Consider the following 27,882-nt stretch of genomic DNA (forward strand, 5'->3'; position numbering starts at 1 on the left):
TATACTAGAATTCATAAACAGGAACGTCACTCAAGCTGAGGCTATAAAAAGATAGTGGGATTTTCCAAAGGAAAAACCCACAAGTTGGAGCTATAAATAGATAGTGGGATTTCATAGGAATTTCAGCTGATTATAGATACATAGGTATTTATCCACGATCGTCACAGAAGTTGATATTGTAAGTAGTTACTAATTTTATCCATTTTAGTCTAAACCATTGTAACTTAATTTTCCGGGATATGTTTATTTTCCTTTAAATTCTGGGACAATTTCGTCATTTTAACGTTACTTTTAGTCACATCCATTTTGTCGTTGAGCATTTCCTTGATTATAGCTATAGCATCATTACAAATTATGCAAATTTTTGAACACCCCAGCAAGATTTCAGGTCTTGGTAATGCTTTATATATAAATCCCACGCTTGTACTAGTGTATGTATGTTTCTGTCTCTGTTGTGTTTGACCCTCTACCATCATTGTCCCTAGATAGTCCCACCATGTTCAATTCCCCTTGACGCTATACAGATCCACCTTGTTCAATTTCCATATGTTAAATTCCCTTGAGGCTATATCCCCCAAGGGTTTCCGTAATGTTAAATTTCCCATTGTCCCTAGACAGTCCCACGATCTATTCCCCATGTTAAATTTCCTATTGTCCCTAGACAGTCCCACGATCTATTCCCCATGTTAAATTTCCCATTGTCCCTAGACAGTCCCACGATCTATTCCCCATGTTAAATTCCCTTTGTACGTAAAGTGACCCACGATTTAGTCCCATGTTAATTCCCCTTGTACGTAATCTGACCCACGATTTTTCGCCATGTTAAATTTCCATTGTACGTAATCTGACCCGGGGGGGGGGGGCTGTAATGCTAATTCCCATTGTACGAAACCAAAAATATAAAAAGTCCTAATATACCATAAACTAGAATGTTGTTCAATTGTTTACAATTTTACGGTTTGGTTAATCTGATATTTCAATTTAAGTTGCAAGTAATGTGCACACACACATCCAAGAAATCTCTCTCTCTCTCTCTCTCTCTCTCTCTCTCTCCAAGAATTACAAGGCTCGTTCATTACTGCATATAAGTGTTTTATGGTGACCACTTGTAAATTCAGAGTCAGCACTCACTACCATACAAAAACTAAAATAAAACATGTATCAATTTTCAGAACAACGGAAGATCTGTAGGTCGAATGAATATCAGATACATCTGTGTTGTGTGACGGCGGTTCTAAATATATCGTCGTTTAATGGAACACTACTGCATAATATGAAAATATATAAAATTCCAGGAAACTCTAAAGGAGTGTTGTACTCGTAAAAACAAATTTCTGCTGTATAAAGTAAATGTCAAACATTTGTCTTGCATGTAAGTCAAACTTCCAGATTTTATAAAAGGCAACTTCAGTTTTGAATTCTATAAATAGCACACAGGAATAATGTATACATATTCGACCTTTGTCCATAGACCTGATATACAATAATTGTGTTGGAGTACAATGCAAATAAAGCAAACAGGAAACATCAAAATCTACATTACCAAGCCCCCGTGTTACACAATATCAAAAGTTTTTTTATGTCGGGGGTGGGGGTGGGTAATGGCTATTTTTGTTGGGGGGGGGGTGACAGTAGAGTTTTAAACAATCTCAAGTGTCTCTGAAATTTAAACATCCTTTTTCACCATAATCATTCATTTGCAAGTGACATGAAATAAGGACTTCACTAGACGATACTATCGCTCTTTTCCCGTTCTGGCAAGTAGACCCCAGGATTCCTACTGAAATATATTTAAGCAGTAAGCAGTGTAGTTTATGAGGTCATATAATGCTGCAGTCGGAGTTTTACTTTTTATGCCTAATATCACTTCATTTGTAGAGTCTATCTTCTTCACGTCATTCCATATTAAAAAAATGTATTACAAAGTTGTATCACAAACTAGTGATCTGTTGTCTACATTACTATATCCAGATTTCGGTGATGTATGTTTTCGGCGAATAGCAACCCAGATGGTTTCGAAGTAACCACATTTGTCTCAGTAACGGCATGCTCAGAATGTATCGACAGCGAGATTTTGAAGCGATCTGTCGGAGGTACAGACAACTGCACCCATTGCGCAGCATTATTCCATAATGAAATACATATTTAGTTTCTTAACCTTGAAGAAGTAAATTGACATATTTTGTTTTCATTATCAGATTTAATTTTCTTTTGTGATTGTATATTTCCTCCCAGGTCTGGACTTGACATCCATTACAGGCGATGAAAGCCGAAACGGGCTTGGTGACCCAGGTTGCTAACATTTCTCTGAAATTTGCATATGTTCTTGCAGTTACATTCGTGGAAGATTTCGGCCATTTCAGAAAACCTCGCGGATTTTTTAACATTAAGAATGATTGAGGTCGGCTTTACACGGAACACCTCGGGCATTACTGCTGTGGCCGAGATCCGCCTCTAAACACTTGATTGTGGGGATGTGCCTGAATTTTAAACCAATGCGGTTAGCTAAACAACTTCTGCGACGTTACACGTCCGAAATATTTATCACGGAGATCTGGCCCATATGCAAAACAAACCTAAACAACCTAAGTGCTGACTGAAACTTTATATATGTCTTTGTTGTTTTACTTCTACTAAGTTATACCTAATAAACTTCAATCGTTACAATAGATCATTAAAAAAAAAACTACTCTCTGAGATTCCCTAGCGTGGCGGGGATCTCATGGAGCCACGCGCGAATCAGATAGAACGATACAACTTCGATATAGCAAGTAAATCTGACAATCACATTCGAGACGCTATTTTATACGCATAAAAGCAGAAGTGTTCCCAATGTCCCTTATGCTGGCATTCGGGATATCATCGTCTTTATGCAATGCGAGCCAAATGACCTTTGACTCGCTGAGAGGGAACGGAAGTAATCATAGTGATATTTCCCTAATTGGTAAGTTTTTGCCAATCTGATTAAAATTAGATCTCCACTGTACTACGTGAAGATCTGACAGCGACCGCTTAGGGTCACTTTCATCTTATTGGTTGATAAAAAGAGACAACGTTATATTTTTAATGTTATTCCTGCAAATGTGTAATAAAAATGTTTAAATTGTCTGTAGTTGTTGCAATTAGTGATGACACATCGTGAAGTTATGGAGTTATTATTACGTAATAATTTCGGGTTTTAGTTAAGTTCGAAATAATCAATATTTACATCTGATTTTTTTCTAGCATGTGATAGAAAAGTTAGAGGACGTTGTGATTCTTAGCCTAAGTCACTTCGCCTTTACGAATCGAAATGAAAGCAAGGTTCCAAACATTTCGGTCGATAGAAGGCGCTATAAGCTTAAGCATGATCTAACGCAAATTAGGTTAGAAAACAGAGCTTACCAATGAAAATATTTAAGGTAAACAACTTTAAAAAAGAAAATTCATTCATACAGAGTTTTGTAAGAGCAAAATATAGATGTTCATTACCCTAGCAATATTTTTGGAGTCATGCAAAGTACATAACGTCATTATCTCTCTGATGCTAATACTTAACTGATGGAATAAGATCCAAGTCCCAAATAGTGCCCAGTATTTGACATTTTGTCAGTGTAATATCTGAAAAATATGTATGCACATACAGACCGGGCAGGTTGAGACAAGGCCGCTCTAAATAAATGTTCCCTCGGGAACTTAAAGGAGTAGGTAGAGTACTGATCACGGACCAAGATGACCATAAACTATCTACAGTGTGTGTGTGTGTGTGTGTGTGTGTGTGTGTGTGTGTGTGTTATCTCATATCTCAAAATAAAATAAGAAACCCTAACTGCAGAACCCATTCATTGGTAAATAATTGCCGTATGTACTCGTTTACATGTTGAGTCATACTGCAAACAAAAATGATCCTTATCTGCCATAATGCGTTTGCTGACCAGGATATGTGTTGTTTGTTCTACTGATTACTCCTAACAAACTGCATAGAACTCATGTCTGACGGCGCGTTATGCGACGGCAGATCTGAGTCTGTGCAATTTGCCGTTGGACTTGGCTTATAAGCGAGTACATACGGTATGTCAACATATTTTACCAACAATAAAGCTCCTGATACACATCAGAACATGGCGCACTTTCCATTTTCACACAGTACTTCGACTTTACACGTACTACATATGATGAAAATAAAGTGGAATAGAAAATACATATGCCCAAAAGTCGTCTTTAATCTGTGTAAAGGTATTATAATCATCATTTCTGCCTGATCCGTCTAGACAGGGAGAAAATCCATCGTCGTAGAGTTGCATGGCCAACTTGCAGAATGAATTTACATCTCTTGTCACTAGTCTACCGATATGTTAGGCATCTATCTCCTAGCGGGGAAAAGACACGTATCATTGCTGGTCTGCCTGTCACTCGTCCAGTCAACCAATAAATCCGATAAATGAAATACAAACAAGCTCAAGCCTCTGTAGATAGCTAATAAGAAATGTCGGCATTATGAAGACCGTACCAGACCGGAGTAACAGCTTTCTCGTTTGTTTGTTTACTTCGTGGAGTTCAATTAAATTGTCGATAGTGCAGGGCTGTCAATAACAGGATCCAGATTAAACATAAATGTGTCATTTTCGGTTTCGTTTAATTCTGTGAAGAATATTTTTAAACCAACAAAACAAACACAGGAGCTTGTGTAGCCTGGTTCCCTGCTTCGTATGCTAGCTGCGCTGCACTCCACTATTCGTATTGCAGAGTGCAACGTGGGAAGCATAACGAACAGGGAACCAGACTAGGGCTTGTGAACTGGAGATGAAACGAACGAGGACAGAGACGCTGACGATAACCTTCTACCTGCACAAGAAATCTGAAATGTTAGTCGTAATCGTATTGAAAATGTCCACTTGAATAACGTAAAATACCTCCACAATTTGAAAGCTCTCTCAGAGAGAAAAACCGCTATTGCTCCCAGTATGTGTGCAGTTGTCTGCCTCTGCATCTAGCAGTTGTCTGCGATTAATTTTATTCGTTTTCTTCCTGCGGAATGATATTTCATAGTTCACAAATTCTTACATCTCTTATTAATATTATTTCTGAAGACTGTAAATCTGTTGGTTGGAGATGAAATACAGGTATTGCAGAAATAGATATTCAGTATAATCAATTTTGAACCCGGGAGCACTGAATCAGTCAAGAACCAGACAACCTAACTCCATGCACCAGCGCACTCGATTTATATAATCTATAATTTAAATAATGCTTTAGCAAACAGTTCACCAATATGTCTGTTTAGAATATAAGAATTCACCTGGCATAAACTTAAAATACTAGTATTCACCCTGCATATTCATGCACGTGATCTGTATATTATGTTACCCAGTGACGTTGGTACCATGCTATGAATTAAATGCATCTAAAAATGATGTGATTAAAATACTTGTGAAATACTGAAGAGAGGACATCGTACATTATTATACTATTGCGGCTACGTCCCTGTTGAATGGAAATCATTCTGGAATGCAGTAATCATTATAACGCTCTATAAAATATATCAGATGTATCAATGAACAATAGGGTAATTCTTTTAGTGATGTAGGATTTAGCTTTGATGCTTGCATTAGCATGGGTATGAAGTTCTTGTACAAGGAGTGGATTGCGTTTAATCGTTCGTTCATACGGCAGAAAAACATTTAAAACTACTCTTATGCAATGAATCACTAACTACAGAAGAATCGCTGTTTTGTGACAACTATGCATACATAACAAGATCTATTTTTTAGTGATCTATGTAAAATGGAAATCTATATTAAACGATTTCTTGTAAAACACTGTTTAAAAACAAAACAGTCACTTATTAGTAACTCAATCTAAACATGTCTCTCCAAAGGGAAACAATATATTGTACACCAGTTAAGTCTGTGACTTACATGAATGAATACAAACTTTAAAAAATGAGACTGGTAACCAGAGGCGTCCGCAGAATTATTGGGGGGGGGGGAGGGCAACATGAAGTTTTACTGATATAGGTATAAACATGTTTAGAGGCGAAATGGGGGAGGAAGTGGCTTGCCCCTGTGTGCGGGTGACCATGCTTGCAACTGTCACTAATATCATGCTATGTTTTGGTTTTCAAAAGATTATAAAAATATCGCAATTTCGAATAATTTACTGTTTTCAAACTCCTATTAAATCGAGAAATATGTGACGGTAACGCTTAAATGTGCTGATAAATTACAATGAGCTAATCTAAGAAGACGAAAAAGAAATTAAAAGGTACAAATGTTCATTTGCCATTAATCCAAGAATCCGTCTTGTCAGAACTCAGATTGGAGGGTTTCAACCAAACCATGTACAATCTACATTAAAAGTCTTACTATTGTCTCAATAATATTGTTAGGTGATTACACACACACACACACACACACACACATATATATATATATATATATATATATATATATATATATATATATATATATATATATATATATACCAAGTAACAAAATTATATACATTTTACAAGTGAATTGAACCTCCAGCAGACTGTACTGTTATTTTGATTCCAGGTATTAACTGAATGTTTGAGATTAACTGCCGTTATGTTTTCACGTAAGATGGATGAAAATGTTCTGACAAAAATGGTCCGGAATTACAAGGATTTGTGCATAACTGCACAATTCATACAAATTCTGTTTATTCACAATACTTTCTGTGGAATTTATTTTTAAATTTGATTGCCATGTACATATTGTACCCTGTCAAAACACGTTGCTAAAATAATTTTTAAATGAACAATTGCAAAGTTCAAGCTAAACCCCGATCTTAACACTTTTTGTACATAATACAGAATGTACGTGGGTAGAAAATGAGAGATTGCCAACACTCTGAACCTGACATGCAAATGAGTTAATTATCGAAATACATGGGCCATGTAAAGGTGCTACATATTTTACCGGCATGATTTCATAATATAGACAAGTTTAATTTAAACCAAGTATTTCCAAAAGACGGACATTACTGTACCAGAGTAAACAGCTTGGACTTCACAATGACTCCCAATCCATACGAAATTCCGCTAATCAGTTAACCATCGTATATGTCTCAATGGCTGCCATCTTTCAGACAGAGGGGTTCATTACATAATCATTTAGATTTAGGTCAGAATATATACGAAGAGAATTACACATTTTCCACATTTTAAAAATATATGAAATATTTCTTTAACATATACAACAATAATAATGATAGAAGCTGTATTCAAACTGCATCTCAACACGAAAGACATTTTCTGAAAGTCAGTTTGCACATTTTTTCTTATAAAAGAGGAAAATACAAAAGACAAATATTTCATAGCTAGCACGTTATCAGAATCAACGTTATTCGATACTGTTAAAACGACACAGTGCTTGTTAATGTCGGCATGTATTTCAAAAGTGGCATTTAGTCAAAAGTATATGTTATACATATGTACCTTGTTCCGCATTATTTACTTGAAGGTTTTGGTCGAGTTATTATTGTACATTGCAGTTGTACATATTTAAAATTTACAAAAAGTATAGCAACTAAATAGAATATTTACGCAAAGAATTGTACATCACTATGTACAAAATACATGTGTGTCGGCCTTAACATCGCACTCACTATCGATCATAGATTTTTCTCATTACCAGTACATATTTGGAATTCGTCCCTGTGCGAGTGTCTGCTGTACTCAAATGATCATAGCAGCTATATATCAAAAGACGTTGAAATCCTGTCAAAGGTATATAAAACATTGAAGGTAGAAACATAGCATCCGGAAATAAAGGTCAAAATAATTTATATAATGCTCATTCCCTCAAAAAGTACAAGGTTTTTCTTTGCTGAAACATCATCGTAAGCTTCCTTGACTGAGTTGGCATGAAAAGATTTATGTCTCACAAACTGGAAGTCGAATTACTCGACAACAATATGTTCCACTCTCAAGGGACAATGGCACGGTATGCACTTGGTGTAGTTGCGTAGTTGGCGGCATGACGGTGGGATTGGCGATTCGTTGGCGATAAGCGATGGTGAGGTATAGATGGTGTTGGTTGGATAGACAGACATTTGCCAGATGATTAGCTCCAGGTGATGAAGACTTAACACAGTTTCTATTCAGAAGACTGTAAATGATAAAATCTATAGTAATTATTTCATATAGGTTTTTAAGCCAAAAACATAAATCTAATAATGTGCCATCTTGATATTGATAACTGGAAAACTATCTCCATAGACACGCAGTACAATGTTCTTGTTTGCAGTGACATTCACACAACAGCACACGTACCCTGGTGCGGGGTGGGGGCTGGGTTTGTATTAATAAAATGAGCAGCGTCGGCTCATTGGTTAGCGAGGTGCGAATTCAAATCCTATCATCGGATCAGTCCAGGTTGACTACCGTTGCAGTGCACTTTACTCCATTTGCATTTGCACTATAAAAAAAAAAAAAAAAACAAACAAAAAAACAAAAACAAAAACGTGTGTTGCTGGTACGTAAAGTACCAAACCAAACCAAAGCTTTTTTATTTAATAAAGTGATAAATCAAGTAAAACTTAAATTAGTTTACTCTTCTTCAAATTAGAAAATTTTAGAAAATGTCCATTTTACATTTTAAGAAGAATAATCCAATCAACAATGGCATGCAACGTGGATACAAATAAATATATTCCGTAATGTTATACGGAATATATTTATTTGTATCCACGTTGCATGGCCATTGTTGACTGGATTATTCTTCTTTTAAAACCCCAAGCACTTATTAAATTAATATTCAAATATCTAACTACCGGTATCAACATTTAAGCTAAACAAAATGTCCCAAATGTAAAGAGCAAGAGGCACATAAGGACTCGAGGGGACTGCGAAAATATCATGCAAACATTCTTGTAGAATAATAACCTAAATACTGAGTATAAATGCTTATCGTGAAATTATTGTTGTTGCTTTCGTTTAGTCCGTAAACCAACTTACGTTCCGTTAATTCCATTCCCTTCGCATTTTCCATTCTATTCCGTGAATAATATGAATTATTTATCTCTAAAGCTGTATCTCTACCTTTGTTCTAAATTGAATTATGCCTACTCACGCAATCTGTAATGTACTCGCATGTGTCCCCCTCACCCCACCCCCCAACGACCAATCCTCAAAAGATTAAAACTGCTAATCTGCCATCAACCTTTAAAACACAAAGCCTGCAACACGTGTGGGTTTTAGCTGAAACAGCTTGTTTAGCATTTCCTGTAAGAACGATATTATTAAATTTTGATATCCAGACAGAGCTGTGGTTTCTCACGAAATAAGTGCCAGGCCTTGCGGTATCAAGTAAGCGAGCATACAGCTTCTTCTAGTAATGCGGTTCCTATAGCATGTTAGCAAAATGATTTTAGACAATTGAGTGAGATTCATTATGCTACCATGACATATTTTTATCGAACATTTTTAATCTACTGCCGTTTATTCAAATAAATATTAAGTAACACATATTATATAGGCTGTTACTGCTTCTGGAATTACGTTTAATTAAAATTCCATTTCTTGTGAAATACTTTAGAACTTGTGACACATTTATGACACCATCGCAATTATATAAATATTAAATGTACAATCACAGCATGCACAATGGTAATATAAGGTTATGAAAATACTGAACGCGTTATGCAATTGTACATATGCAGTGTAGATAGCGTAAATAGATCTTTCGAAGGATTTTAAAGTTGTTTTTTTTTTTTTTTTGCCGGAGTTGAATACTATATCATTTAGAAACTCTTCACAGTACAAATATACCTTTAAGAACAAAGACACGGATTTTTCAGAAAAATAATTAAGAAAGAAATACTCATAAACGTAATTGCTGCTATCGTCAATCACCTTCTACAGAAGATCCAGAGCACTTTTTCATAATAAGACTATTTCTTGCATAATTAAAACAAGTTTCTAAGCATAGATACAGCCTTTACTTTTTAGCTGTCCATTCATGTAATGATTTTTTTTTTTTTTCTCTTTCTCTTTGGTCACTTCATTTGCACCATTTGCACTATCGGGATGAGTCTTGCAGATCATACCCAGAATGTACGCCGATAGCTCCTGTTAGCTGCCACTCAGACCACCTCAGTTATGTATAAACATTTTTTTTATTCATTCGTAACTTCTGTGTAAGTCCTGCGATCAATCCAGTCTTAAATATACCCAATGTAGTCCGAATATACTGCGGTTTCTTTATTGTGATGAAATTTCTGGCGAACAAAATATATCATCTTTTTGTAAATGACTGCGTCGATATACATCCAGGGCATATTTTTGTCTCGTAGAAATAGCCGATGTCATTCAGACTGTGAGCACTTTTCACTCCTGTCGATCCCGATATTAGATACGAGACTAAGACAGGATGATTGCTGTTCCGTCAAACCTACAGCAAAGAACTGGAAGGAAAAAAAACGGTCGGGAGACAGGCTGATCAATAAAACAAAATATGACAGGGAATAGCACATGGGTTTTAGTCATCAAGGATGGTGATTCATTATTAATCCTCTGAAGTAACTTCACTTCAGGCTCATCTTAATACAGCACACAAAAATGTTTGAGTGAGCTCGTGTAATTAGCATATATCCTTTAAATCAGAATTAGCCGATAAAGTATATGGATCAAAAAATAACGACATTCGGGCTTGACAACACTTTGTCTGTGATTTAAACATACATAGTATGTGGGAAGCATTGAAGGGTGCAGCTTATTAAATTAACGACTTTTTTATGCTCCCAACACAATTAGAGAAATAAAAACATTTGCACCTTTATTTCTGTTATTGTACTGTCAAATACATAACAGTCAACTACCGCCGTGGCATGATCATTCTGGCATCCAGTTTAAACAACTTCATTTTACGCTGAGTTCGGGGAAACGTGGCGGTAAAAAAAAAATGTGTTTCTGATAAAGGTTCTGTTCTGTCCTCATGTAAGGTTATGTTCCGTTTTGGCAGAAGAATCTAACTCACCAAGACGCATCAGATCATGTTGTTTATATTCGCCGGGTCCAACTACATGCATCTATGGCCCTTATATGACATTGCTTAATGTACGAGCAGATCATGGTCCATGTTGCTTGTTCGACTGATTGCAATTTGGAGTTGGACGCAACTTACAGGTGAATATAACAAGTACAAAAGTAGAGTCTACAACTGACGGAGAAACGAACATGGGTTATCCTTAGGTGTCAGTGACTGAAATTATTGCATTTCATCTATATTTAACACTAGCTTCCCAATCCGACTTATTTCTTTATCTTCATCGAATGATTCAGTTTTCATTTATGGGTGGTATACTTGCATTTCATGCAAAAAATTGATGATCAAGTTATTCACCGTTGCAGGTATATATTTATATATTTACCTACCATATATATATATATATATATATATATATATATATATATGTGTGTGTGTGTGTGTGTGTGTGTGTAATTGAATCAGTATTCGTTGCAATGAGAGCACATATAAAAGCGTTCGTGTGGTAATGTTTGAACAATGAAAGCCAGGTAGGGCCCCGGGGACCCGAGTTGTCTAAGGTGCTGTTCTTTACAGATCACTGACATATCACCTGTGAGCGTGGATTAGTGTCTCAGGCTCGGCCATCATGGGTATGTGAAAAAGCTTCCCAGTAGCTTACCGTGGGTCGGTGATTCTTCCTGGGTTTTTCCTCCGCTAGATGTACTAGCCTGTCATGTATTGAAAAATGGTGTTAAAACCACATCACAATAGAAACATCAACGAGAGCCATATTGAGGAGGATGTAAACAATATTTATATTTGCTGCACGAATCCCGCATTAAGTCAATTGCACTTAATTTGTGACGAATGGCCTATATATGTTGAAATGATAAGGGCATTGAACTCTGAGGCATGCAACAACTTAATATTCTATCTTATTATGACTAATACTATGGGCACTGACACAGGAGTGAATATTGACCGAATTGTTACTCCTCGTATAAAAAAGCCCGCAACGCTATCTCACACATATATGATAAAACAAGAGCAAAATCTTGAATCCAATAGGGCAAATATCTCAATGTATCATAAGTTGTTGATAATTCCGTAAGATGCTAGTAATTGTGTTCGTAGCAAATCGAATCAGCGAAAACAATATCGTTCCTTTCCGTACAGTGGATCAAATGAGAATTAAAAAATATCACTGTCTCCCTTCATCTAGTTTTTATAAGCACCATATTTGTATCTATATGGAAGCAAACGGATGCAGCTCATCCACTATCTCTATACTTTTGGGTGGTTTTAAGCATATTGTTTAACACAACAGAGATTATATCATGCCTAGGACATGGGAGCTAAGTATCTGTTACATGGACATCCTGGAGCAGACGATTCGGGCTGGCCCGGGAAGGTATGCTAGTCATTGCGATTACTAGTCAGACGCTTTACTAACTGAACTGTGGCGGCTCCCACTCTATCTTAGTCCAATAAATCAACCCCACAAATCTGTATTGATACTGATGGACGATGTTGTGGGTATGATGTCACCTGTTCATTAAAATGTGCAATTTTTCTGCATGCAAATGATTCCAGAACAAACCCGATTACACTTTAGACACATAACGGTAATTGGTAACAGCCATATCAAGCGCGAAATTCAAAATGGCCACATGACAGATGGTTGTGCTATTCCAGTAGGATTTACAAGTCACCAAACACATGATTTGCTCAGAAAATATAATCTACATGTCACCAAAGAACCCTTCCGCCGACGGTATTGCACAGATACGAGAAATACCGGTAAGTGTATAACATGTACACCGATGTGTGCAGCCAAATTTGCATACAGATAATTGCAGCTTTTAATAAATATGTGATATCAGCCCCTCATCCGAAAAACAATATCATCACGGGTGAAGAGCTGATTTATCGGCTTAACTCTATCTGAATAAAGCATAGTTGAGTCAAATCGAGTCTAATCTGGACCTCTACAGGGTGAATTCAACACATTCAGAAAGGGGAGGGTAGAAACTGAGTCTACAACTTAACGCTATGAAGTTTGATCGGACATTGAGTAATACTCATGAGTTCTTGCTTGCAAAGTGGTGGGGGGGGGGGGGTTTGAACGAGAAGCAGACAGTTGTTGCATCTTGTCTGCCACTTTAATTTCTTGAATATTTAGTTTAAATATTTAGACTATGGGTCATTTTACTTTACGTCTCAGATGAAGAATTCTGTTCCTATACGGTATAGCTTGCCGAAATATTGTCTGCCTTTACTTTTTCTTTTCTTCCTGTATGTAGATTCTCCTGACTAATCCTTCAAACCCCCATATACATCTAGCTTTGGATACGACAATATTTCGGTGCGGAGAAGCATATAAACCGCGTTTTTAAACTATAAGTCATTTGTCGTAGGAACAAAATAAATGTTCACAAAGACCATACAGACAAAACAATTAATGTCATTCTGTGACGGTGGTACTCGACAGAAAGAAAGCGACAATTATAGCACGGTGAATGAAATTATTTCTTTTTAGGAGTGTGCATATACTGTGTCTGTATAAAGTGTCTGATTGTCAAGATTAAATGGCAACGTGTTGTACCTGAAATGGTATATCATTATGTAATAATATATTTTAGGGTGTCAGGATAATGTGGCTGGGTGGGACATGATTCTACATGTCTGTAGCATGATGCCCCAGTACTAGACATCACTATACACTGCCACACTGTAGACATCGTAGCGATTTGTTAACGCTACGTTAAAAATCCAAATCACACACACACACACACACAGAGGCCTACCTTTGTTTCTAATGGCTCTTATATTTATATACGGAACATTTCTCCTTCAGAATTAGATATTTCATCCAAAGCTCATGCGATACGGCAACATGGATATTTTTTTATTATTTAAATTATTAATTTGTTTTATGTTATTGTACGAGAACAATGTTTCTTCTTCACATGGGGGGACATACAGCAAGTTAGATGCGCCACTGAAACCTCTCCAAACTTCACTGCTGGGGGGTCTGTACAAAAGGGTCACGATAACAAACGACTGCACAAGTACAGTTTAGTCGGTATACGCTATACATAATTTGTTATTACTGCCCTAACAGCGAGACTAAATCTATAACATACGGATGTTTTCTGGATAAAGTGTATTTTCTCCAGTATTACATCAATCATGTTGAATATCGACGATGTTGTATGTGTGCATCGTTTCTCTTTATCAGCACGTGGTCAAACAGAATATGAAAGATGTGTTTTGTTGTTGTTGAGATGACTAACGTGTTCCCATGTGCTTTGATCAATGAGTTTTCTATCGGTTGCTGAAACAGCGACATATTTATGGTCGTTGTTCTCATAATAAGTATGTTCAGAATTATGCGTCACTTGTTTGTTTTTTGTGTTTTTTTTATATACAAACAATACGTTACTTTCGTTTCACATTTTTGAATGTTTTGGACATCAAAGGAAAGATAATTTTTGCTGTTATCACATGACTTTTGGACTGTTGATGTTATGAGCATTTAAGCTGCGAGATCTGTGTCGACACGTGTTTAGCAATGCAAATGGTGAGTACCAAATTAAAGTTCATCAACGCTGTAGTTTCGTCTCGACTGTCGGCGGATTAAAGACATAGTGTAGTCGCAATATATGATTAGATAAATCACCTTCCTATCGATTCAAGCATGTATGGCTCGATGTGTAGGTTTAAATTTGATAGGCCGGCTAGTAATCTGTTACTGCATGGCGACACCACGCTCTGTATGCGAATTTTAAATTGAAGATAGACAATGCGTTCTCATCTGACATCACGTCAAAATATCTAACAGCTCTGACTAACAAAATTCATACATACTAATAATTTATAACGGTTGATAGGACTTATATTACTGTATGGTAAATAGCTAATAAATCAAAATATTCAATAAATGACCACATGAACAAACAACATTTTGTTGTTTTCTAAAATGTCACCGAAGTGTTATGATGAATCGTAATGTTCATGCTTACACTTTTGTCACTGCACCACGTATCTTGGCCACATTACTTCAAATGGGTAACTAGTTAAATTAATTATTTCTAACTGCGTGTAGTAGTACCTGTATTGCTATATGATAATAATAACATGTACGGTACAAATATGTAATATGCAGTCACACGAACAAACAATTTATGTTTGATTGCTTCCAACAGCACTCAAAACTGACAAAGTCCAAACGTTTTCAAAATTGTTTTTAAATAACGCCCGTAAGTTGTACAGTAGACCATATGAATAAATATCTTCACAACATAGCAGACATGTCTTCACACCATAGCAGTCATGTCTACACAACACAGCAGTCATGTCTACACAACATAGCGATCATGTCTACCCAAAATAGCTGCCATGGCTACCCACCATAGTGGTCATGTATGCACAACATAGCGGTCATGTCTGCACAAGACAGCATTCATGTATACACAACATAGCGGTCATTTATTCAAACAATAGTGATCATCAATGTTCAAAGTTTACAAATACACTTTACATTTTGTAATTTTAAAAAAAATTGTGAAAATAGAACTGAATTGTACAATGTGTACATTGGTAGTGCAGTCGTCTGAAACAGTAAATATTGTAAGGTAACACAAGTGTATGAAAAGATCTATTGACACATCACTTGTAATGCTGCTTTTTACGCGTTGAAGAGCTCTGAAAGTCAGAGGTCATTCGGAGTAAAACAGTCTCCATACACATAACATCTCTGAGGTCATATCAATAAAATTAGCAGTGCGAACTCAATCCAACTTAACTCTAATTTCCTCTGCATGATACAGCCAATAATGTGCTGCAAGTGCCGTCAAAAAACAATCAACCAACTGTGCCCCGACTACTTAAGTTAGATAGCCAATCCAACCATCGCTCAACTCGTGAGGCTAGATAGCCATCCAACCATCGCTCGACTCGTGAGGCTAGATAGCCATCCAACCATCGCTCGCCTCGTGAGGCTAGATAACCAATCCAACCATCGCTCGACTCGTGAGGCTAGATAGCCAATCCAACCATTGCTCGACTCTTGAAGCTAGATAGCCAGTAATATGTTGAAAGTGCCGTCAAAAACAAATCAACCAACCATCCACCGAATCTTGAGGTTAGATTGTTGGAATGAAACAAGATGCATATTTAGCTCAAGCTTAAGTGAACTCGTCGCTTGTGTAATTGGGCAAAGCACAGAACTTGTAGTGTTGCTGAGGAGTAGATAATAGTTTAACGCGATATTGAGCAGAAATTATCATAATGGAAAACTCCAGGTAAAAAACCCATGCTTTGTGGTCACTAAAAAAAACAATACAAGATACACACTTTAACCGCGCTCTTGTTCTTGAAACTATGTAGTCAAGAGAGAGAGAGAGAGAGAAAAGACTGTCAGACAAACATATATAAACTGAGAAAATTGTTCCAACAATCACTTCATTCTAATAGGACCAATATTTTGGTTCCACGAGTGTTTGCCAGCCGCTTAGAAATTCAAACGAGGTCAAGAGCACACTCTTGGATCCCATGTCACGCACTCGGGTAGAGCAGCGTTACCAAACTTGAACATTGCTAACAGTGTAAGCGGGACCTGGGCGGACCACCTAATTATATTTCCTAATGTGGATTTTACCGTTTGTAAACTATACGCTTTGCATAAAAGTGCTACATATAAAAGAAATTTAATAAGAATAAACATGTTTTGTGTAAGAAATAAAGTAACACAATTCACATTTTACTTTAATACCAGGGGTCTTTCCTTTCTAGTGCGATGGATAAGCCTTTTTGTTTTAGCAGAGTGCAGATTCTCGATTATTCCGTAACCTTTACCCTTGCCACCTGGCCGCCAGAGAGCATGCTATGGTTACTAACGTATGCGCAGTCGTAGAGTGATGTCCCATGATTGCAGTCTTCCTTAATATGGTTTTCGCAGTATAACTTTACTAAAAATAGAACTGAATTTGGAGTGCAATTATATAGTGACGAGACCCTGGATGGATCTAGCTTCAAGTGTTTCAAATCACAATTTAGAAGTGATATGACCTAAAACTATCCATTCTCTTAACTTCGCCGTCCGCAGCATAACTCTACTATGGAACGTTGCATGCATAGTTAGTGTGTACCTTTATATCGGTGAATATTCCGTGTCACCAATTAGAGATGCCGTGGTACTGGTGGTCTTTATATGGCTTGGCTGTGCAAATCGTTTGACTTATTTTGGTTCCTCCATTCTCAGATGAGATTGAAAACATGTACATGTGAGTGGTTATAGAGTTTTACCTTTATAGGGTTTGGCTTCAAGCTGAGATGGTACATCCTTAACCACTGTCTTAGCCGAAGACTAAGCGCTACCTTAACAAATTATGAGTTTCCCACCCCTCCTCTTCATTACATCTGCATATCGAATATGGTCCAGTTCGATCAGACTATACTGCAGATGTCTTACATACAAATTAATGCATTTAACTCACATGTAATGCAATGTACCGCCCTTTAAAATAAGGTCACAATAACCAGAACACAGTCACATCATGGGACACATACAAACTGTCTAAAATTCAGTTTGGTCTCAGGGAGGGAGAGAGAGAGAGAGGACAGACAGACAGACAGAACTATGCTGGCTAAATTTATAGTATACACAGGTTGCAACTAAAGGGGTCAACCGCACTTTCAGTCAACTGTTCTTTTAAAGACTTGGACTCAACTTTAGTCCGTCCGTCATAAAAATTTACTCAGTACTTCATGGCTCATGACACAAATTTCACAGGAAACCCATGGAAACACCATGATATTAAAAGTTTTCATAACTTTTAATTCCTAAATGCCCATGGTAAAACCTGTATTTCACAGTATAGTCCCATCCTTGATGCAAGCTTTTGTGCAGAGAAAACCCATATATCCCGATGCAAGTTTTAAACAAATGGACATGTGTTTGAAACCAAAGGAACTAATTTCAGTTGTCAATATCCTAAAGTCAAGTTTGTAGAAGGACTGAAATTCCATCAATCAAACATTGTCACTATTATTTTACTTTTAAATATAATAAGCTCTACAAATATTCATTCATTATTAAACTTTTGCTTTTCATTATCAACCAGTCATGTCCCTCCAGATATATATATATATATATATATATATATATATATATATATATATATATATATATATATACTCTGTTTTATCTTCCGATATTTCTAAACTGGTCCCCATTTTTCCGTATAATAAGTACTTTGAGTCCTTCAAGAAACAACTTGTTACATGTCGGGCAAGGAAAGAAAACACTCTAGACCTGCACATACTGCCTTTTAATTGGTCAGAATAATTTCAAAGCATGCTCTGGAGTCGAGTAAAATATGATGGCGGGCCTGGTGTCTAATCATTATGTTGTCGAACGCTCAATGAATGTCAGAATTTTGTGCGATTTCAGTCTGAATTTGAGCAAGAGAATGTCTTGATAACTTTCGGCGCGGAAGAAAATTACCATACATTACTTTAATTTGCGAAATGTTGCACATAACGGAATGGAAGATGATACAGTGCTGGATATTCAGTTATGTCACAGATCGACAGGTCTTCTATCATGGATAGACCGTTCCGGTGGCCTAGTGGTTACAGCGTCCGCCATTGCGGGATGTCGTGGGTTCGATCCCCGGCCGAGTCATACCAAAGACTTATAAAAATGATACTAACAACTGCCTCGCTTGGCGCTCAGCATTAAGAGGTTAGTGTTAGGACTGGTAGGCCTGATGTCAGGATAATGTGACTGGGTGGGACATCATGCTACATGTCTGCGGTGTCTATCATGGATAGTCTGTGTACAATATTCGGCGTTGAAGTCCTTTCTTCTACGATAAACCAAGATCACCTGCTTATAACACAGATCTTCAATAGATTTAAGCGATACTATATCCGTTTGACTGTCCTAGCGTGTACCTATGTATGAATATAAAATAGTTCATGTTTGAGTGTATTCTGCATGAGTGATGACGAATCCATTGATTTTTCTCCCCAGAACAACAATGCGACACAGCATTACAGCATTACGTGCTACGTTGAGCAATGCGTTTCTCAATAATTAATCATCTAAGAAACCCCAAATATGTAAAGTATACATTTACATATAGGAAACAAAGACACGATCCATCAAAACAGAGATTTAAATTCTTGTATCATTTACCATAACGACAAGTCAGCCGATTTACAATCATTGAAGTTGAGCAAATGTATGTCTATATATTCACGCACGTAAGTACGTACGTGTGTACGTGTATATGTATGTATGTATGTATGTATGTATGTATGTAGTGCAATGCCTTCTTACCAACGCCTTCAATTTCTACAACACAATCTTGAACAAACTTCACGGAACATATTATTAAAGTGTAAGCTGTAGGCCTACTTCAGGGGAAAACACAATCGCTCCGGTGTCAGAAAAGGTTAGAGCATCCGCTTCGAATGTAGGAGGTTGCGGGGTTCGAACCCCGGCTGAGTCATACCAATGGTACTAACAGCTGTCTCGCTTGGTACACAACATTAAAGGGTTAGTGTTAGGACTGGTAGTCCTGTTGTCAGGATAATGCGACTGGGTGTCTGCAGCATGATGCCCCAGAGGTAGACATCATTATAAACTGCAACATTGCAAACATCGTTGCGATATGATTAAAAATGTTAAATCTACGTTAAATATCTAAATCGCACAAACACACACTCAAAGAAAAACACGACGTTGAAGAAAAGACATTTTACCAGGTTAACTTATGTTGATGTCCTTCGAAGAATTTGTTTAAGTATGTGTTTCGACTGCGATACATATGTTTTAAAAGGCTGGTTTGCGGAAGTGCAGGATGCTTGTATGTGTGTATGTATGTGTGTGTGTGTGCGCGTGTACGTATGTGTAAGTGAGAGAATAAAAAGAATAATCAAGTCGTATCTGACACTGTCATATCGTGTCGTGTCGTGGCATATGTTATTCCAACAAACTTCTCCTTTGAAAAAAAGGATTATAGTTACTGGGACTCATTTTCATCTATATTGTTCAGAATTAGTACTGTATTTTAATATGCTATTCAACCCAGCTATACTGCCCACCTCCATACAACAACCACCTGTGTATGAAAGGAAAGTACAACATTCGTGTCTCATTTATAATACATTTCGATACTTAATCGCATATATAAGTAGACAACCTTTCCACAGTAACCACTTAGAGAACCATCTAAAAGTGGTCCTTATAAGCAGGTATACATTTAGACACACACATAAATAATAATTGAAATAGCATGCATTATCATGAACCATATGTTGTTGTTGTTGTTTTTGGAGGTTTAACGCCATTTTTCAGCACACGATAGTCTATACATGGCGGCCAGTATTAATGGTGGAGGAAGAACCCGGGAAAACCCTGGAAAGAACCACCGACTCACGAGAAGCTACTGGTAAGCTTTCTCACATACCCACATTACATTGGCTGAATCCGAGACTCGAACCCACGCAAAAGAGGTGAGATGGCAGTGATCCGTAACGGAGAGCGCTTTAGACCACTCGGCCACTCGAGGTCCCTGAACCATATGTGAGTAATAGTTCGTTTTATAGTGGTTTGTCGCTCAAGTGGATGCTACGTCACAACATAGATTGCCTTAAAAGATCTCCACTGTATTGTCTTTGTCGGTTTTTCTAGCATCTCCAACATTTCTACAACAGTATTCTTGATAACACGGTCTACTACAAGCGCGCGCGAGTCGGGGGTGGGTGGATGGGGTGGGGGATGGGTGTTTGTGATTTGGAATTTTAACGTAGCTTTAACACTTTTTTCAGTCATATTGCTGCGATCTCTGCAGTGTGGCACTATTTAGTGATATCTAGCACTGGCGTATCGTGCCGTATACATCTAACATGATGTCCCACCCCGTCACATTAACCTGACACCATGCCGAGTGTCTAGCGGGGTAGCTGTTAGTACTATCTGTATGTCTTTGGTATGACTCGGCCGGGGTTAGAACCCACGATCTCCCACATCCGAGGTGGACGCTCTAGCCATATGGCCACCGGAACAGAGAGAGAGAGAGAGAGAGAGATGGGTTCTATGCGACTTCTTTATAAGGTCATTACTGTATGCTGTGTTTAGTGGTAACATCCGTCCGTATATGTGGCCAATCCTGTCACACGCTTCTTGCTGGTTACTTTTACAATTTAGCCATTTATAAATGTAATAATAATAATAATAATAATAATATATCATAAAACCAGAATAAGTAAATTATAGATAATGTTTGGAGTTGTTGATGACACACAAGTACTTCAAGTCATATAAGATTGTGTACTGCTGATTGAATTATTTTCTCCTAATTTCTTAAACGTATCCTATAAATTAAGCAGAAGGTCGCAGACACTTTTAGAACAGGACTTTGAACCGATCATTTTTAACGTTTTGAAATATGGATTACGACAGAGCCTTACAAGATTTATATGTGTTCTCTATGTAACAGCACACGGGATGACCCTTATTTCCTCCTGCAAGCTAGGTTCATTTTCGCGTAATGTAATAACTTTCGGACTCGCGGTACTAATTTAACTCCCATAGATATCATATGCAAATACCACAATATTAACAATTCAATAACGTTACATTTTTTCAATGTCATTATCGAATCTCTGTTTATCGTTGGAAACATAACCTTGATGACAGATTCTGTTAAGAGAAAACCATATGAGTCGCGACAATTTCTGGATTTACATAAGTTTGAAATATGCGGCTCCAATTTCGCACCAAAAAGTCAATTGCTAATGTTAGTAATGAGTTGTCCAGACTCAAGACCGTAAAAGCAATGAAATTCTATCAATACAATATTATCTAGATAAACTCTCAAAATAGTATAGGATGAACTCTCAAAAGATTTTTTTCACTGAAAGTGTAAAAGTGTACGTACATTATCAACCAGTCGTGGCCAGACAAACCTATGTGCTCTATTTTGACTGGTTCCCATTCTTCCGTATCAATAGTACGGACGGTCTTTTACCACTGAGCAAAGAGATTCGACTTTTCAAACCTGCATTAAATTTGACCCACTGTCTCAACTTTTTGAATTCCAGCCCGTTTTCCAACGTTACCGCTGGAGATGTTCATGATCCATCTTCGCAAGCCAAGGTTCCGATATATTAACTTGGCGGATCGAGCAGATATTTCTGTGCTTCTGGTCTGTGAGTTCCATTGTATGCGGCGGCAAGCCACCGTGTCCATTCAAAATTAAGTTGTTCAAATTTAAACACTGTTCCTAACATATCGGAACCTTGGCTAGCAAAGATGGGCCATGATCGCGCCCGCTTAATACGCAAGTGCAAGCGATTAAAGAAATAATGCCCTTTCATTGGTCGAAAGAAATTGATCTTATCAGTAGTAACTTCATTTCGGTCGACCAATTAGAGGGTAACTTTCTATTCATTGCATTGCACTTTTAAGAAGAAACATTTCAACCTAAATAATTTTTTTGATATATTATCAATCAACCCTTAAAAAATCAAAAGAGAAAGAGACCTATCAAAAGTTACAAATTATAGTCTCGAGATTAAAATGAAACTCATTTTATGGTCCGGAGTTAGCAAACAACAAGCTCACAGAAATAAACAGGTTCAACCATAGTACACGTCTCTTGGATTATACTATACTAAAAAAAATGAGGGTCTCATTGAGATAACACTTTTGATTTGTAATTGTAAAGGCTTACTTGTGAACATGGCATAAAAGAAGGTATCCTTTAAATCAAAGCACGTAGCCCCAAAAATAATGACTATAATTATTGTAACTGTGCTAAAAGTACGTAGGAAAAGTATGGTTAACTTCAGAGTTAACTATTGAACTGAAGTGTGAAAGACGAGGACAACAAAGGTCGAGTGAAAGTCATTACGTGAAAATGGAAGTTTTACATCCGGGACCTATTATAGACGGGACGTGTTCCCCGCCAATTAGAATGGTTCACTTAACCTTACGGAGCCAAAACCTCGTTAATTGTCCGAGAAAAAAAAGGAGAGTCGCACGGATATTAATCAACATGCCTCAAGCAAATATGACACCATCGTGCAAGTAATCAATGGTACCAATTGTTGTGCAATGAGGCACCTTATTTACGTTACCCGTTAGGTCAAATGTCAGTTTCAGATGCCTCACATGCAGTCTAGCATTCACTTGTTTTGCTATTTGTCTGTCTTTCATAGTAGAGTGATGGAAACTCTCCACCTCCCTTTCTCTCAATTGAATTATTTAATTCTCCCACTGATGGACAGAAAAATAGTCATTTTAAGTACAACTAATCACCAAAGTTCAAAATCCTTAATCCTAACCCGAGTTTTTACACTGCTAGACTTGTGCAAACTCCTAACTCACATGGCGTACAGTGATTGTATCTTCCATGCGTTAAGTCATAAGTTCTATTAGTCACGTTTCCATAGAAATGTTGCTATTTGATAAACGTTTAACGTTTTTTTTAAAGAGAATATTGGATATCATACCGAGAAATTGGGACCAAAGTGTCTTACCCAAGGGCACACGGAGGCAGCCGTCCCAGGCTGGCCTGTACGTGTATCAAACCGGCCATTTTTGGATTACGAGTGCGACGCTCTGTAAGTTAAGTTACTTCGGTTCCTTTTTTTCAAAAAATTTTTTGAACAAATTATGATTTTCTTTTAGAAAAAAATTTCATTTATGAAATAACCAATTGATGGATTTAACGAGTAAAAGAGCACATCATAAAATAACAGTCACATTTTCACCAAGGAAGAAAAAATAATGTTCTCTAATCAGTAGTTTCAATTATAAACAAATCCTCGGTTTTCATTGCATCACTGAAACAAAAATCTTCCAAAATTTGGTAAAATTGGACTAATCTAAGTGCTAAAATTACTGCAACATATGGAATTTTTAAAATTTAGATATAGGCCCACCATATTATTCACGACTTTGAATTGCACACTGTCGTTCACAAGGCACATGTAACGCGCGTCAATTGCAACATGGTTCTGTTCACTTTACGGTCTTTGACTGAAGATCTAGTTTAATCATCAAGGTAAACAGCCGCAAGATTAAAGACGGTTTAATGAAGCGCATCTTGGCACGTCATCTGCAACCGTATAAATACAATGCACATTCCTTAACGCCTACAATGTAAATACGAATAACATGTCAAGTGGGAGTGTCAGAATAGAACGCTTATATAAAACAAGCTTTCTTTAGTCACTTAAGATGGATGTAGTCCTTAAAGTTGCATTTATATTAAAACCACTAAGATAAAAATACAAAACATCTTTGTTGTCAAGTTGTCCCTGGAATAAGATTTCTTCTAGATGGTACATATTATAGTATCGTTTTACAAACCATATTTGTTTTTAAAACGTTGTAGTCTTGACATGCAGTTAAACTCTGTGCATATATATATATATATATATATATATATATATATACGTGACAAATTCAAGCAAGAAAAACACGCTAATTAGACACAAGCGTTAAGTGGATTTTGTCATAAAGATAAATCTACGAAATAGTTAATTACGCAGCTAGTAACCATCAAATAAAAAAGCAGATATAAATGCTGGATTTTAAGACGAGTCCAACTGCACACTGCACAGACCCAGATCTGCTGTCGCCGGCAGACCTGGGTCTGTGTAGTTTGTTAGGAGTAATCAGTAGAACAAACATTATAGACCCCTGATCTTCAGGCGCATGATGACACGGCATATTAGGGTCGTTGTTGTTTGTAGTTTGATTCATCTTATAAGCAATTACATGAGTAACGCACGGCCCTGCTTCTGTTTTATATGGCAAAACTGACGTGAAGAGAAATTACAACAATCGGCTCTTTGTCTCAAATACACCCGAGTATCAGTATCTTATAATGCGCGTAATTTTAAAACCGTTGACTTTATTCGCCTTTTGATAACGACAGACTCGATTCGAATAATTCAGACTTGAAGATTTATTAGTAAAATAATAACAACAAGAACATCAAAATCACTCTCCCCTTGTTTACAACACTTTTTAAGCACGACACGAGAATTGATGATCAACGACAATATAATGTAAAGATTTGACCAGACTAAACGGTAATCTGGAAATTAATGGTTTTCAAATAACGGGCCAATGGCCTCCATCATAAAACTTTACAGGGGTACAAATCTTACTAGAAAATACTCTAACCAGTCCAAAGGCTGTATTTGTACATCTTAAGCATAATTTCCGTTCCCTCCATCATAAAGCTATTCTATTCCGAATCTTCCTCAAAAGTATTCAGAACAATCAAAAGACGGCATTTTGTCGATTTCGAGCAAGATATTTGAGTATGCTGCAACATTTGGTTACTCGAAATCATCCTCGAAGTTTTTATGACAGAAGGCCAGATTTCGAGTAACGTTTATTATTAGAAATATTGTGTTATTTTTAATAAAACATTTTTTAATAGAGTGGTCATGAGTAAAGCCTTTACTGGTATGATACATCGAGAACAGGCTAAAACAACCAAGACCTCGAAGTTTTAAAACCAAATCGAGTTATGCAGTTCTTCACATTTATGGGGTTTTACTGTAGTGTATTTTATTTAATGTGTGATGAAGAATATGCTTGTTAATACGAACAAAAAAAGATCCTTCAACTGATACATTTGACCTCCGCGTTTCAAACCTGTACTAAATACTTCGATTAATACTCATAATCAAATGTAAATCTTGCAAGAGATGTACACATGCAGTTTTTTTATTTGTCAGAATGTTTTTGAGTAAAATATGGAGTTGAGTGAAGACTTTGATAGACAGGCCATATACTTGGGGCAGAGATGACTTCAAGATTTGCAAATCGGCCCTTATTTTTTAAAGCAGTCTTATATATAAGCACTCATCTGTCTGTATGTTCCGGCTGTCAATCAAGAGGGCGTGAGTTCTGAACTCGCGGCGGCATCCCAATTTTATTGAAACATTTATGTATTTTTACGTTCAAACTTTCGTTTAAACTCGCTCATCCCTAATTTTTTAAAATTTTGTTATTATTGTTTTAATTTCTCGTCCTAGTTAGCAAACTAAAATTCGATGATATATACATTTGCAGCACACAAATAGCATAAACGGATCAACAGAAACCAGAACACTTAAGTAACAGATTATGAAGAAGATGCTATCCACATATGGAAATTAACTTTAGTGGGTGGTGGAAACCCTTATGGATAGTGCTGATAAGGGGGGAGGGGGTATGTGTGTGTGTGAGAGAGAGAGAGAGAGAGAGAGGAGGAGGAAGAGGGAGATAGATGCGCGTAAACATAATAGCAACAGATGATCATATATGTGAAAGTGAAGACATGTATATGTACAAGCAATAATTACCTTATATCATCAGCTTAAAAGACGATGTTGTATCCACCAGATGCTTCTAAATTGTGGATGAACAACTAATCTTGGCACGATTATAAGTATATACTATACATATTCCTATTTAAATCAGCCTCAACATCCGCAAGACATCCGTATGGGAAGCAAATACGCCACACCCTCATAAAGTGTTTAAAATTCTTTATAGTAGATCACATACTGTTCACATCTGTGTACATCCTACATAGTGAATTTTACGTCCCGTAGTTATCGTGAACGAATTTAAATCTATCCAATGCTCCGCTCTCCACGAAACCAGCTAGACCGTGGTCGTATACGGTGTGTTACGTCTCTCCATCGAAACGTGAATAAACCCAACCTATGACTCACCAGTTAGCTTGAAATGCTGCATTTAAAAATATTCTCATTCCCGCGGGTCGATAGGAGGGAGTGTACATAAAGGCAAATGCTAATGTACAGACGTGGTTTTCTTTTTCTCCCAGTCTTCGGTTGTTTCGTCATCTGAACCATCTCAACATATGCCAGGGTCAATATTCAATGTGTTGTTTTCTAAGCTAGAATCCTATAGTGGTTACAAAATTTGTTTTATCTAACCACTCATGTAGTCTGAACATCGAGTACTATCTAAGGGAAACGAAAAAGGTGGTAAACTGTTGCACATGAAATTTGTGTCCATTTTTTCTTCCTTTTCTGAAATTCATCTTTAATTTCCCAGATCATTTAGAGCTACGGGGATACATTGACGAGAACAGTGGTTACACCGACGCGCTCACATACTTACATCACACGCAATATGGATTTTTAATCAGACAGTTATATCGACATGCTTCCGATTAAACATCTCAGGAATTCCCACTATATCGACGATATAGTTAGCATCAGTACATCCACCATGTCTCAGTAGGAATACCCACTAAATCAGGGGTGCACAACCTTTTCCGGCCATGGGCCAGATTGCATTTTCTAAGACCACACGAGGGCCGCAAACACTAATTTTTAAAATATAATTACTGTTCATGGGCCATATATCTGTGTTGTTTTAATTTGCCTTGAGGGCTGGACAGAAAACGATCGCGGGCCGGGGGTTATGCACCCCTGCACTATATCGACGATACAGTTAACATCAGTAGATCCATCATATCACCAGGAATACCCACTATATCGACGACACAGTTAGCATCAGTATACCCACTATATCGACGATAGTTAGCATCAGTACATCCACCAGTTAATTTGGAATATCACTAGATTGACGATACAGTTAGCGTCAGAATCTTTACTTTCATCCTTGAATTTAGGATCCAAAATCCTCAGTACATTCAGCACGTATGTGTTTTAGATAACTTTAAGAAAAGTCGTAAATCAGATTCAGGTCAATATCGTGCACTCTTTGTTTTGCCACAACTTTCTATACATCTTTGTTCATGCACAGAGAGGTCATGTCAGATATCCGAGATGTAGAGAATGATAAACATTTTTTTAAAAAAAATCCAAATGCATACTCTTCAGGTTAAAG

The 27,882-nt window shown here is 37.1% G+C and overlaps 1 protein-coding gene across 5 annotated transcripts in view; it reads right to left on the bottom strand.

Annotated features, from left to right (window-relative positions):
• LOC149786668 (uncharacterized) overlaps positions 1-27,558 on the bottom strand; it is a 79,852-nt gene extending 52,294 nt beyond the window's left edge. For 2 of the 5 annotated variants that reach the window (XM_089977201.1, XM_089977202.1), the window contains exon 1: positions 26,361-27,075. The gene's annotated coding sequence lies outside the window, so the exon portion shown is untranslated. The other 3 variants (XR_016425006.1, XR_016425007.1, XR_016425005.1) reach the window with 3 other exon arrangements.
• Positions 27,559-27,882: the final 324 nt, after the last annotated feature.

The sequence above is a fragment of the Sinohyriopsis cumingii genome, chromosome 12 (assembly GCF_028554795.1).
Source record: "Sinohyriopsis cumingii isolate HCF-2022 chromosome 12, ASM2855479v2, whole genome shotgun sequence".
Lineage (NCBI taxonomy): Eukaryota > Metazoa > Mollusca > Bivalvia > Unionida > Unionidae > Sinohyriopsis > Sinohyriopsis cumingii.